A 12,722-nucleotide genomic window follows, 5' to 3' on the forward strand; every position below is an offset into this window, starting at 1 on the left:
CTCTCATGGCAGGGGGGCAACGAAGCTGCCAAGAAAAGAGCCACAAGTTCGAATCTCAACTTCAAATATAATCAATAAAGCAACTATTCACCAAAAGCGTCAACGTTACCAGTCTGAAGCAGATGCTGTGTCAGAATCTTGCTGGGAAGATTGTTGTTTCCGGGGCCTGTGGAAAGCGAAACTGCCTTCAGCGAGGTGACAGGGCTGGTACGCCTCTGGCCCCCCAAAATCAACAGCCACCAGATAAGGGAAAGTCCCGCAGCAGAGAATGATGCCCTGTCATCTTCTGCTGCTCTTTATAAATCTGTTGTATCAGGATATCCCTTCTACTATATATCTCTGATTTTGCTGAGATGCTTTGAGCATTTTCCCTTACACCTTCGGGAATGGCAGGTGAGCCTGGGTCCTGACTCATCTGTCCTTTTCAGGCTCACAGCCTAGTAACATGTAATTTTTAATTTACGTTCACAGACAAAAGTGAAGGGTAGAAGTGCCCCTGGAGTTTGCCAAGACTCTGACTCTTTACGGAATTCGGAAGCCTCATCGTTTTCCACTGGAGCCTCTGGTGTTTTAAAACTGCTGCCCTTGCTGAGAATAGCCCAAAGCATAACTAATACACCTAATGTTCATAGATTCGATGCTTAACTATAAGTCACCAAGAAAACAGGTAAGAACATTTTTTGGAAATGGAAGCCTCAATCTTTGTATTAAAAGGCCTACCATATATATGAAAGGGTATGCAGTGGTGTATTGTGTTCTATGTGTAGGTTTTTTATGAGTGAGAACAAACTCAGTGGCAGTAGATTTTAGGTTTGGTACCAGATATCCAGGTTCATAAGCAACAACAACAAAAACAAACAAAATTCCAAGTAGATAGTATGAGATTCTGTGCTATGTAATTTCAGAACAGTTAATTATTGAGAGATTTTAAAATGCTTCCACAGTGAAACAAAACAGCTTACTTATAAACAAATTTCTTATCAACAATAGTGAATACCAGAAGATAATGAGGATCAATTATTTTAAATTCATATGATAAAAAATTAAGTATTAATATGAAAGTAGAAAAATACAAGTACACCAACAACAAAATACCTCTTTCTAAACATGCCAAGACTTGTTTTGAATGTATCATTTCTTAATAATGTACTTCTGGATATGATGAAGTTCAAGGAGAAACACACAAGCTTGTAATATAAGAAATAGTGAACTTAATCTAGCTGAGCAATCAAGAATAATCTTCCCTGTCATCTCACACACACACACACACACACACACACACACACACCACTTATAGAGAGAAGGGGAGAGAGAGAGAGAGAGAGAGAGAGAGAGAGAGAGAGAGAGAGAGAGAGAGAGAGAGAACTATGTAGCAAAATAAACTCCTTCCCTAGTACTCTAGGGGAGAAAAATCGCACTGTCAACAAAACTGAGATAATGAGTGGATAGAATAGATAACGGACAGAACAAAGAAAACCTTGAGTTTATTAGAAAGATAGCTGATTTTAAATAGAAATACCACCAAAACAAAACATAGTAAAACAAAAAGCTTGCCATTGAGTTGATTCGACACATCATTTCTGAGGCTTAAAATCTTTACAAGAACAAATTGTGTCATCTGTCACCCATAGAGTGGCTGCTGGGCTTGAACCATCAACCTTACAGCAGATTATACAAGAGAAAATACATTGAGCATAGAAGCAAGCATCTGATGCTTTTCAAAAGTTTGCTTTAGCCTGCTTCCCTTTTAGTGAAATATTTACATTAGCATCTGTTTTCACCAATGGAATAAAAATGACTGTTGCTTCTATGAAAAAATTTTTACATTGAAAATATTGTTCAGCATTTCTTTGGCAGCAAGTCGGTAAAGAGGCCGTGCTGCACACCCCAGACAACACCCCAACCCTAACCTGCCCTGCCTCCTTTCAAAGTACACTCCCTATCTCAACATCAAGTATCCGTGTCTTTACTTGGTCTAAAGTTGCTCTGTGATAGTATTATTGTAGGTTTTATGTTATCAGTATGATTTTGTTTGTTTGTTTTGTCTTGGAATTGTCAAAAAATGTGCCCATGTGAGTTTAAGTTAATGACGTCTATGAATTACACCATTTTGGCTTAAGAAGCATGTAATAGGAACACTTTCCATTCAGAGAGTGGAGAAACTTGTGATAAGACGATTCCTTTAGGGGCACCAGGTATTGGGCTAATGGAAAAAAATTCTACGTGCGTACAATTTGAATTTTAAGTTAATTAACATGTAAATGATGCATACCAATTTTCTAGATTTACCAAATACAAGAAGATTATTCTTATAGTGTCGTTCTTATTGTTAAGTTCATGCCAACTCATAGAGACCCTATGCGCAACAGAATGAAATGCTGCCTGCCTCGATACTCTGCTCACAATTATGATGTGTGAGCCCATTACACCAATTGTGACAGTGCTATAGAGTGGAATTCAGCAAATCCAATTTTTATAGAAAATCAACATATAGTACTAAATCAAATGAGTACCCGTGTCACTTTGCTCTAAAAATGATATGGCTTGCATATCAGTATGGTCCTGGGAACTCTATCCCTAGCATTTAAAATGTCAACATGATCATCTGTGGTGGACAAGATTCAACAGAGCTTCCAGAATTAGATAGACAAGTTAGAAAAGTTCTGGCTGTATAGTTCAGAAAATTAGATAATGAAATCCCAGAAACCCAGATAATGAAAAACATATAGGCCAGAAGAGAATATTGGCCAATATAAGTACTAGAAGATGAATGAATCCTTTTGGTTGGAACTGCACAATAGCCACACAATTGACTCAAACACCAGTGGTGACTAAGATGGAACATGGGCAGCACGGCATCCTTATGCATAGAGTGGCTATAATTTAGAGCCTACTCAAAGGCAACAAACGTTATAACTAAAGCAAAGAAACAAACCCAGTATCATCAACTCCATTCTGACTCAAGACAGGGTGTGTAAATCTTCACTGGAGCATATATCTGCATCTGGAGCACTGTCGATGTAATGGGTTATGAGATGGAGTGATACAGTTGCTGCAACAATGGATTTAGACAGAACAGTTGTGAGGATGGCGCAGGACTGGGCAGTGTTTTTGTTCTGTTGTGCCTGGGGGTGCTATGAATCAGAACTGACTCAATAGCACCTAACAACAACAAAACAATACTTTTATCATTGCTAAAAGAATCAAAAATGGTGCATAAGTCTTATATATATTTTTGATTTTATTTTATTCTAAAAGTTTTTAAAAAAACATTTTATTAGGGGCTCATACAACTCTTATCACAATCCATACATACATCAATTGTGCAAAGCACATTTGTACATTCATTGTACATTCTCAAAACATTTGCTCTCCACCTAAGCCCCTGGCATCAGCTCCTCATTTATCCCCTCCCTCCCTGCTCCCCTATACCTCAGGAACCCTTGATAATTTATAAATTATTATTTTGTCATATCTTACCCTGTCCAACATCTCCCTTCATCCACTTTTCTGTTGTCCATCTCTCATATTTTTTAGAAACTCAAATTCACTGCCCTCAAGTCGATTTCAACTTACAGCCACAATATAGGACAATAGAACACCTCTATTTCTGAGATTGTTTACTTTACAGGAGGGGGAGGTTTCACATTTTTCACTCTGAGCTGCTGGTGGTATCCCACCGCTGAAGTCATGGTTATCGGACTAACATATAAACCACTAAATTCATTCTCATTGCCTCCGAGTTGATGCCAACTCTTCACAACCAATTAGGACAGAGTATCAATGGCTTTGGGGCTTTCCAAGACAATAACTACGGAGGGAGTAGAAAGCCTCATCTTTCTCCCAAGGAGAGGCTGGTGGTTTTGAACTGCTGAACTTGCAGATCTCAGCCCAACACAACCACTGTGTCACTAGAGCTCCTGCCCACTACATTACATAGTTATAATTTTAAAATCCACTTTGAATGATTATATTTAAATGGATTTATCTCAAAGTACTTAATCAAGTATAAATTTTTTTTAAAGTACACTGGACAAATTTTAGTGAAGACTCAGCCATCACCTACGATTAATACTGGGAACTGTTAAAAAGACTAGAAGGGGAGGTGGGTTCATTATAGTGTTAAGGTGCACCCTAAAATTTAAGGTCTTTGCATAGGACATTAATAACATATTTAATCCAGAAAACTTTTCCTGGATAAAAATAAACATCATTTTGATTATAACCTTATTCCTAGTCCAATATTGTTTTCAGTTGGCTTTTTCTGTTATTAAAGTCAACCAAGTGTTAACATGTTTAATTAAATTTTAGGTAGGTCAATTTATTGTCTATTTCTCCACCTTTAATACTGTGGTCTAGCTTTAAGTGGCTTTTAGTGGAACTTCATTACAAAAAATGGCATGGCATGTACATCCAGCCTTCTCCATCTCTAAGACTGCTCGCCACAGATATGCTTCCACCTTCCCACCTTCCTGACCAATTCTGACACCATTCATCCCTCCCATGAACTATCTACTCCTCAGTGCGGTTCTGTAATTCATTGTAAATGGCCACACACATTTACATATGATGCTCTGTATTATCGGGTCGATCAGGGAAGCTAACATGTTACAATTCGGATGAGACGTGCTCAGGACATTTCTGTCAGGGCAGTTTCTTTTCTGCCGTGTCACAGGTAGACCTTTCTCTGGTGCTCTGCATCTTGTCGTGGCCTCTGCCCTTCTCAGGCAATTCTACAAAGTTCTAAGACTACCAATCAATGTCCAAAGGGCATGCCACTGAGCTTTAAGTTTCAACCTGAATGCATTCAGCTAAATCCCCACGGGAGAGTGAACCCAGCTCCTCCAATTAACTTTGAGAAATACTGCACTCCAAAAACAACTTCTGACCCCAAAGCACGCAGCTTTACTTGCTCTATGACTGTGAAGTCCATGAACTGACTTCTGGTTCTACAGTTGCAGCCCCTCTGTGGCAAGTCTGGTGTCAAAACTGTCTTCTCAATCGATGAAGTTCAATGTGCAGGAATCTCAGGGCCCAAAGGACATTCCACTGCTGAGTCTGCTCTCCTGCTGGTAGTGAAATCTGACTACTCTTATTCAGAGGTTGTTCCATTTATACCATCAGGATGGTAATCAAAATTAACCCCATTAATAATTATCATAGCTAAATCAATAATTCAATGAGTACCTTCTAGGACTCTTTATCAAGACCCACTAGATAAAAGTCATTAAGTAAGAGTAATGATAACTAATTATGGCTAGTACTAAAACAATTTGTTATAGTGGTTTCATTAAATATTCTGTAGGCAGGGGAAACTCCTGGGATATAACATGTGATGACCAATTGTTATCCAGTCAATCTGACTATGGCAATACCATATGTATCAGAATTTTCAACAACTCATTTTTTTAAGTAGGTCACCAGCATTTTCTTTCGAGGCACTTGGGTGGACTCCACTTGTCAGTTGATTTGTCTTACTGTTGTGGCTTGTTGTGATGCTGGAAGTTATGTCACTGATATTTCAAATACAAGCAGGGTTACTCAAAGTGGTGACCCAAAGTCAATCAGTTTCAATGGAGTTTCCAAACTAAGAACAGAGAATAAAGAAGGAATCGGCTGCCCACTTCAGAGAAAGGAGCCACTGTACACATTGTGCATAGCTTCAAAAGATTGGCAGATACTGATGGCCTAATGAATAGAAGCAGAAAATTGTCAGTTAGTGTTGACCATGGTGATGTGAGTGGGGTAAAGCATGTGGGCATGAAGCCTTTAGGAACTTTATTTGCTGATGGGGCACAACTCAAAATAAGAAGAAACAGCTGCAAAAATCTGATAATGATGGAAAGTTGTAAAGTACAAAATATGAATCTATAAAAACTGGTAGTCATAAAAAAATTAAAATGGAGTGGATAAACTTCAATATTGTAGGCATTGATGAGACAAAATTCACTGGTATTGGCCATTTTGATCAGAAAAATCATCATTTACTATGCTAGGAATGACACAATCAAGAAGAATAGAATTGAATTAATTATCAAAAAGAACATTTCAAATCCAATCTTGTACAACGATGCCTGAGATATTATTATATCTATCCACCTTCAATGAAATATAATCAATACAAATGTTATTCAAATTTGTGCACCATCCAAAGAAGATAGTGATGAAGAAATTGAAAAATTATACCAATGCCTTCAGTCAGAAGTTGATCAAACAGGCAATCAAGATGCAATAACAAAGGTGTGCGTAGGATTTGTATCTTCTCACCATACCTACTCCATCGGTATACTGAACAAATAATCAGAGAAGCTGGGCTTTGTGAAAAAGGATGTAGCATTAGGATCAGAGGAAGTCTTGTCAACAACTTGCTCTATGCAGATGACACAACTTTGGTTGCTGAAAGAGGAGCACTTGAGGCAGTTGCTTACAAACATCAAGGATTACAACCTTCAGCATTGATTACACCTCAGTGCAAAAAGACCAGTTTCCTCATAACTGGACCAATAGACAACATCATGACAAACAGAGGAAAGATCAATTTGTTAAGGGTTTTATCTTACGTGGGTCTACACTCAATGGTCATGAAAGCAGCAGTCAAAAACCGAAAGACTGGTTGCATTAGCTAAATCTCTAGAGTATTTGAAAACAAGAATGCTACCTTGACCATGAAGGTACACCTGAACCAAGCCATGGTACTTTCAATTGGACATTGAATAAAAAAGACAGAAGAAGAATCAATGCCTTTGAATTGTAGTGCTGGCAAAAAACAAAACAAAACAAAAACTGAATGTACCCTGGACTGTTAAAAGAACAAACTGATCTGTTTTTGATGAAGTCTGGACACAGTGCTTCTTGGAGACAAGGATTGCAAGAATTTATCTGACATAATTTTGACATGTTGTCAGGAGAGAAGGATATCCTGCTTGTCGAAGAAGAGGGGCATCAAACGAGAGGAAGTCCTCAAGAAGGTGGACTGACACAGAGGCTACAACAATGGTCGCAAGCATAGGACCCATTGGGGGATGTCACAAACCGAGCAGTACTTTGTTCTATTGTGCATAGGGTCACTACAGGTCACAACCTATTCGGTGGCACCTAACAACAACCTGATGGACTTTAGCTTCTAAGTAATTTGTGATAAGTGCCTGTGTATGCTGGACTCGTTTTTTTTGATGTTCCACATGTATCCTTCATTTACTTCTCACAAGAACCATGAAACGCTCATTCTCTACCTGTTATTACGTAACATGTGATTTTAAAAAAAGGAACCACTTAACACAACAAACATTTGCTATTTAAAGTTTCTGTGGGTTGAAAGTCTGGGCATAGCTTAACTGCTTCAATATCACTAAACTGCAATCATATCCTGCCTATGATTGATCTCAATAGAGGCTCAGATGGGGAGGGACTGGTTTCTCAGCTCCCTTGTGTTGTTAGCAGAACGCACTTAGGTGTGACTGCAAGATCAAAGGCTTTAGTTTCTCTCTGGATACAGCCCTCAGTTCCCAGAAGCCGCCAGCAATTCCTTGACATGAAGGTTTTTCCAAGTTGTCGATTTTATGGCAACGTATTTTTTCAAAGACAGTGATAGGTGTCTCTCTATTAATCTACTAGTAGAAGCTCATATAGATATAATGAAATCAAGGAGAAGAGTTATCATAACCTTTGTCCTATTGCTTTGACTCTAAGCAAGTTACAAGTTCCATCCACATACAAAGAAGATTATACATGGACAGGAACCCTCAGAGTACTGGTTGTGAGTCCACCTTAAATATGTTCATACACAGATACATTTTCTATATGGGTAAATTGGATAGGGAGTGGATAATGAATGTGCCCAAACAAAGCAAACCAATATGACACACATTATGTAGCTCTTCTATAGAGATGGAGGAGCTTAATTCTCAGCATGCAGATAAAACAAAATAAAAATTGCAATTGAAAAAGAAGTCAATTTTCACTTGATTTGTTCCAACTGGGTATATAAAATACCTAAACAAAGTTTTCATATTTCAAAAATAAGTATAAGACTATATTAGGAAATATTTTCTTAAATAAGAAATCTATTATTTCTTTCAAGTCCCTGGAATGACCCATTAAAATGTCTGTACACATTATTTCCTTTATGTGCATTTTATATTTTACATTTTTGTATTTAAATACTGAACATAAACTTTCTATCTCTAACCCCACAGATCAAATGAAAAGTGGAGATCGTTATTGCAAACTAATCTAGAAATATTTGTTTCAAGACTAAGGTTAAATACATAATACATAAAAAGAAGTACTTAAACCCAATATCACACTCCCTGTCATCTAATTGATTATGAGTCATAGTGACCCTGTAGGCTAGGGTAGAACTGCCTCCGTGGGTTTCTGATTCAGCATAAGTAGAAAGCTTTATCTTTCTTCAGAGGAATGGTTGATGGTTTCTAACTGCTGACCTTCAGGTTAGGCCCAACTCATAACCATTGCACCACCAGTCAGTAGGAGACTTATGCCAAAAGAAGTACTTACGTGCTATTAAATACATATTAACTAGCAATCAATATAATGAATTGTATAATGACATGCTTATGGTCCTATGTACTTTTGTTCACATTCAAGTTGGCAGAATTCAGATAACGTGAATGCGTTATTTCCTTCTTTCAGATCACTGGATACATTGTTTAAATACAATTTCTTCCTAGCTTATTGTATTCCTATCTTACTCTCGTCTAGTCATCGGTCCATTGGTTGTACGGTGGTGACTTGCATGTGGTTGTGATGCTGAAAGCCATGCCACTGGGGTTGCAAATGCCAGCGTGTCCCACATGGTGAACCGGTTTCAACAGAATGTACAGACTTAACAAAAGAATAGGAAGAATGAATTGACAGCACCATTCAGAGGAAATAACCACAGAAAGTCTTGTGTCAGCAGTGGAACATCGTCTAGTATAGAGCCAGAAGACGAACCCTCGGGTTGGAAGGCGCACAAAATACAACTTCAAAAAGTGACTTCTTCATATGATGATGGGGCAAAAAGTAGCTGTAAGCACTCATTCATAATCCAAACACGGATTGATTCTATGAAGTATGACAATAGGAAACTTGGAAATAATGAAAAATGAAATAGAATGCAGAAATTCCAATATCCTAGGCATTGGATTGGTATTAGCCATTTTAAATCACACAACCATATGGTGTACTATGCCAGGAATGACAATTTCTAGGGGAATGGTGTCACATTAATTGCCAAAAAGAATATTTCAAGATCATTCTTGAAGTACATTACTGTCTATAATAGGATAATATCTAAAGCCCTATAAGAAGAGGAGTTAATATAAATGTTATTCAAATATTTGATCAGCCACTAAAGCAGGTAATGAACAGAAGATTTCTACCAAATTCATAAGTCTTGAAATTATTAAAAATTCAATAAAATGCACTGATAATTGTTTCTGGAGAGTAAGGATTAGTAATTGGAAGGTACAGTCTTTATGATAAAAACAAAGCTGAAGATTTTGAGATAGAATTTTGCAAGGCTAATGACTAACTTCTTTATTAATTTTTTTTTCAAACCACATAAACAGATGTGGACCTCATCAGATGGAATACTAAAACATATATAAATAAAATTGACTAGATATGTGGCAAGAGACAACAAAGATACACAATGTTATCAGTCAGAACAAGATCAGAGACTTACATGGAATGGAACGTCAGTTGTTCACCTGTAAGTTCAGGTTGAAGAAAATTAAAACACATCTATTAGAGCCCCAAACAGTCTTGAATTGATCCACTTAAATATAGAGACAATCTAATGGACATATTTGATACATTGGATTGGAGAAATGATTGGAGATCAAATTAGGGGATGACGTAAAAATCATACATGAAGTAAGCAAATGGTCATTTGGAATTCTCATTTGGAAAGAAAGAGAAGGTAAACTAGGTGTCAGAAGAGACTCTGAATCTTATTTTTCAAAGTTCAGTAGCTAATAAAAATGGAAGAAATGATTATGTAAAAGAACTGAAAAGAAAGTTATAAAGACCAACTCAAGAACAAAAAATAAAATGTTATTATAATGGAACGTGCAAATGCCTTGAGTAAGAAAATGGAAAGTGAAGAATACATTCAGCATATATCAGGTTGAAATAACTAAGAAACGATTCAAGTCTTGTACAGTTTTGAAGAATATTACGGGCAGACTATTAATAAAGCCAGAAGAGTCCAAAGAAAATGGAAGAAACACAGCATCACTGAACTATTTGAAGAAATGGCATGTACTCAACAACCGATGGGATTCAGTACATTCTCACCAGTTTGGCAGAATTAGTACCTAATTTTGGTTTGATTTCTGGGAACCAGTTGTTAAAATACCAGTTGTTATCAACAGCTCTGGAACTGGGGTTCATTTTGCTGTCCACAGAAGCTTAAACCACTATCATATCAGTGAGTTGTCATTATCTCCATGTGCATGAATCTAGCCAAACTATACACAGTGTCACTCTCTGGTAGTTACCATATATACTCGAACAAAAGCTGAGTTTTTCAGCACATTTTTAATGAAGTTTTTGTGGTAAAATTAGGTGCCTTAGCAGATATTCAGGTCAGCTTATACTAGAGTCTACATGGTACATTATTTCATGCCAACTCGATAAATAAATAAATGTAGGGGTGGAGGCGAGCCTGTCAATCAGTTCACAGCCTGGTGATGCTTCCTTGTGGGCATGGACTTCTCATGAGGGTTCTGGGAACTTCTTCTCTCTCTGTCCTTATCTCCCTGCTGTTGAGTGAGTCAGAGCAACATGAAGAACCATGTTCGTGCTGACATGCTTCTACCGCCATTGGATCCACAAGCTTCTGTACCCACTAGCCTGTGATCGTCCTGAATTTTGCATCATTGCATGTGACTGCATGAGTCTGTGTGACTGTGAAATTTTGCCATGGAGGCTGTTGTGATGTTGAACACGGTTTAAAAGGACAGCGCTATGGGAAAAACTCATGTGTATGCACGTGTGGTTTTCTCATTTCAAAAAGGTGGAATGTCAATTGATAACAAACCTCATTCTGGACATTTATCAACTTCTCAAATGGATGAAAATACCAACAAAATTCACGGATGTGTACTTGAAGACGGGCCATTGAAGAAATGAGGAAGTTATCTGGTCTGTATTGGAGCATGAATCCGCAAATTGTAATGGAGGATTTGAGAATGAGAAGAGTTGTTGTGAAATTGGTGCCTCGGGTTCTGACTGGCCAGAAAAAAGAGCATAGAGTGGAAACATGCCGTGCTTTGAAAGACCAGCTCTGAAAGGACCCAAACTTTATTCCCAAGGCCATTACTTGTGACGAGATATGGTGCTATTCTTATGACCCTGAAAGCAAACATCAGTCATGCCAGAGGAAGATGCCATCCTCACCTTAACCCAAAAGAACTCAAGTAACATCAAAGATCAAGACGATGTTCATTTGTTTTTTTTGATCTGAGGGAGATAGTGCATTTGGAGTTCTTTCCACCACATCAGACTGTTAATCAAACTTTACATTTAGAGGTTCTGAAAATATTGCTTAACTGGGTGTGGGGAAAAAAAAGACCTGATTTGTGCCAGACAGGGGACTGGTTTTATCAGCACGACAATGAACCTGCTCATACAGCCATCTCAGTGTGCCTGTTTTTATTAAAAGACAGTATGTTTCTCTTGCCCCGTGCACCTAACTTACCTGACTTTGCTCAGTATGACTTCTTTTGGTTTCCACTAATGAAGATGGACATGAAAGGACAGCAATTTGATGACGTAGAAGAGGTTAAGAAAAAAACAAGGGAGGTGCTGTCAGCCATCCAAAAAGATGAGTTCGAAAAATGTTCCCAAGAATGGATTCACAAATTTGACAAATGAATTACGTATAATGGAAAGTACTTTCAAGGTGATAGGTTGTTTGGTAAAAGTGGCTATACTGGGAGGGCATAGGTAGAGTTGGTTGGAAAGGGGGGACCTATTTCAAGGATCTACATGTGAACTCCTCCCTGGGGGACATACAACAGAAAAGTGGGGGAAGGGAGAATTTGGACAGTGCAAGATATGACAAAATAATAATTTATTAATTGTCAAGCTTTCATGAGGGAGGGGGAAGTGGGGAGGGAGGGGGACAAATGAGGACCTGATGCCAGGGGCTTGGGTGGAGAACAAATGTTTTGAGAATGATGAGGGCAACGAATGTACAAATGTGCTTTACACAATTGATGTATGTGTGGACTGTAATAGGAGTGGTATGAGTCCCTAATAAAATGATTTAATAAATTAAAAAAATTAATACATAGCTTTGAAAAAAATTCCAGTTTTCTTGCATACCCCTTATATATGAATATCTCTAAATTTGTTTCTCTAGTCAACGCGGACTAACACACACCCCAACACTGGAATTCTATACATTGCTGATAATACACATTTTGTGTTTAATTGTAATCTAAAACATTTTAATCTGTGACTTGACAATCAAGTAAATGTTGTAGGAAAGGAAGAGAAATGGCGTCTCTAGTCAAACTCTTATCTAGTCAAAGCCAACTCATAGAGACCTTAAAACACAAAGTAGAACCACCTCTGTGAGTTTCCATGACAATAACTCTTTACCAAAAAGAAAGTCCCACCTTTCTCCCATGAAACTGCTTATGGATGGGTTCAAACTGCCGACTTTCCAGTTAACAGCCCAGGACACCTTCAAAACAGTGTAGTAGTTT

This window comes from Tenrec ecaudatus, chromosome 3, assembly GCF_050624435.1.
Source record: "Tenrec ecaudatus isolate mTenEca1 chromosome 3, mTenEca1.hap1, whole genome shotgun sequence".
Taxonomy (NCBI): Eukaryota; Metazoa; Chordata; class Mammalia; order Afrosoricida; family Tenrecidae; genus Tenrec; species Tenrec ecaudatus.